The sequence below is a fragment of the Centruroides vittatus genome, unplaced genomic scaffold (genome assembly GCF_030686945.1).
Source record: "Centruroides vittatus isolate TY-2023 unplaced genomic scaffold, ASM3068694v2 contig_260, whole genome shotgun sequence".
NCBI lineage: Eukaryota > Metazoa > Arthropoda > Arachnida > Scorpiones > Buthidae > Centruroides > Centruroides vittatus.
Window position 1 is genome coordinate 260,398 of NW_027121652.1, and position 3,316 is coordinate 263,713.

Here is a 3,316-nt window from a genome sequence, read left to right on the forward strand (position 1 = left end):
AAATTGTTTTTTAAATCAAATCACACCAACTTAATGTATTTGAATAGTATTGATTCCATCTAACTTGAAGCTTAGATAAAGGCAGATACTATACCGCATCAGATTTAAACCTGAGCAGAAAGTATAACGTGAGCAATATTTAAATGATTACAACATTTAAATTAGTGGTTCCCAAAGTGGGCGCTACCGCCCCCCCCTGTGGGCGGTGAGTAAATGTAGGGGGGGGTGCTGGAGGCAGGGTACCGAACGATGACCAAAGGCAAAAGTTGGGGTCACTGACTGTCGTTCCCTTTCCTCTGTTAAATGGATAAGAGGAAAAATTGCGTTTAATGGTTTCCGGATGTTGAGAACAATGTACGGTAAGAGCACAAAGTGTGAGATTCATAGAAAAGTGTTCCTAAGAATATTTCCAATCCTTTCTCACACAAGAGAGAATGGGTTAGGGGGCGTTGGGTATAACTTTATGGAACAAAGGGGGCGGTGGATTGAAAAAGTTCGGTAATCACTGATTTAAATGATGTAGACAATGGTCTAAACCAGAGGTTCTCAACCTTTACTTCTTGTCAGCCCTATCCAAAATTGGATTTAAGCAAGCTACCCTGTTTTATGCTGATACAAAGATAATAGGAATTAATATAATATGTTCATTGAACATAAATCAAAATTCAAACCTGTATTACTCTCTAAAATATAATGATATATCAATTACTATAATATACTGTGTTATTGTTTTTATTATATTTTTAAATTAAATTTGTTCATCAATTCACAAATGACTCTCTAGTAAATTATTCATCTCATAAATCAAATGACTGCTTGAGGTTTACTAGTGACTAGATTAGGAACCCCTGGTCTATCCTTATCTTAGACCAGGCTAATTTCTTAGTCCTGTAGGCTATATGTACACAGCAAATTGTTGAAACACTTTATCATCATTACTTCTATCTAGTAACCATGTAGCAACAGTTGAAAGATAAAACAGGTGTGTCTAGTGTTAGTGTATGTTTAGACACAAGTTCTATTGTATATATCCTGGCAACAATTTTCTACAAAGGCACAGAATTGTTACCAGGAAAACCAATACAATGGAACCTCCTAATAATAATTTGAGATTTTCCCTAACCCAATTTCTATAGAAACGCACGACAAAATTTTTCGGTTATATGAACACACAATTATCATTTTAATGTTCATTTTCTGTCCCGCAGTAATAGAATTCCTACGGCTTTTACTTCTCTATAACAGTTTTAGTAAACTTCCTCTTCTCTATAATCTTCTAACTAGTAAATAATGAAGAGGAGGATAGCTCAGAAGTAATTAGAGTTGTGGATGCACTAACCTTAATACCTTAGCTGCTCACCTTCTGGCTGTCTATGTAGTAAGTCGTGCCCACCAGTGGCTGAGTGTTTAAAACCACTGAACACTAATACATTGGCTTGTTTACTTAGCTGCCTACTACCTAAATGTGCCTTTAATGTTAAACAATGTTCCTATTATGCTACAGCGAATGGCTCCAGATAAAAATAATCTTTCTCTGCCAACTTGCAATGTTGTGAAAAAAAAGACCAGGGCCTTATTCACTAACGCAGAATTCTGACTTAGTGATGCTGTGCCACGATATTCTTAATAATTCTTACTCAATTACTCAGATTACTTTTAGTTTAGTAGAGTTACTGTACTTAATGTCACTCCTTGTCTCTCTGTTTTTGCTTTGGAGAATTTACACATACTGCTGTCTGTAATGGCTGCTTGTGCTGGATTAAATAACTTCATTTTTAAAGATAAAGAAATTCTTATTTTAATTTTAGCTTGCCTCATGGGAAGTCTATGGGATATAAGTGACTCCTATTTAAGTGTTAGCGGGGCCTCTTTAAACCTATCCATCTTGAGTTCGGACCAGTGACCAGACCCTAAACACTGGAGTTCGGGGTTTCGCGCCTCACTCGGACGGCCTGGCAGCAGGAGTTTTTCCGGGTTTTCCTCCTTGCAGATGATGCCTGAACAGGGGCCAGCTTCCCATCAAAAGTCCTCCCGAAAGGCATTCTTCTCCCTCCCTTCTCGCGTTGGCCGTCTTCTATAAGTCCGGCTCTTCGGTCACTGTGCGATCACTCTCCTGTCTTTCTGGAGTACAAACGAATAGCAATACACTCCTCTATCGAGAATGAGTTCAGGCCAACTTATAATTGGGATGGCCGAATAGTGAAAGAACTTTGATGTATCTGAGACAGCGCGCGATTCTGGGGTTTTTCGTATTCATATTCCAACAACAAGCTGACGTTTATCTTTTCAGCCATTCGACCGTCTGTTTACATTAAAATTAATTATATTCTAATATACAATGAATAGAACTATGGACAACAGTCCCAGGCACCGGAGCAAAGACCTTACCTCCTGACATGACGCCTTCGCTTTATTAAATTTCTTTTTACCATTTATGAATTTGAAATTAACTTGCTTTGATTTTAACTGTTTCTTTAGACGTCATAATTAAAATTTTATTGTAAGAATTCCAGCTGTAGCCTTAGATCCCTTACTTCTCTCCTCGTTTATCCTACACAGAATAGGATTTTTCAGGTGAGAAAAGTTTGGCCATCATGTCTTTGAGTCTCCTGAAAAAACAAAGCATTGGCAAAAAATAAAGATTGCTTTGCTCGTGGATTAATAAGAAATGACAATGAAATGAATAATTTGTAACACATTGTTTCGAATTCGTTGTGTATTTTTCAGGCATAGCCGTCATGGATATGTTTGCTCTTGTCCCTAACCACCTGGTTACCCCATTGTGGGCCTGGCCCGAACCCGCGAATGAGCTTGATTAAAATTCGATTTCGATCTGTGGACCCTCTTAGTGCCCATAGATCGAAAAGTCTGTAATGTGAGGCTCTAGCCTCAAATGGCCCAGTGGAAACAATCTGATAATGAATATGTCGCAGTTTCTGACAATTAACATTATTCATAATTTCAGTTAAAAATCAAAATATTCGCATTATTTATAATTGACTTATATATACGTAAATTATTTTTTTAAATATAAGTTAACCGCTCGGCTACCGGCCGTCCAACCCCATCTGGACCCGATCACGGGTTCCAAAAGCGGTAGGCTGCCATGTATACAGCTCTGTCATGCGGCCGCCAAAACAGAAAAGAAATAAGATAAACAATCAATTAACTGAACGATTTTATTATTAATTTTTATTTATTATGGAATTATTTAATATAAACTTTAATAAATCGTTAAAATTAATTTTTAAGTAAACTTCTAAGCAAAGAAATGTGATATTTAATTTTGCCATTTTATTACGCCAGGTGACGTTAA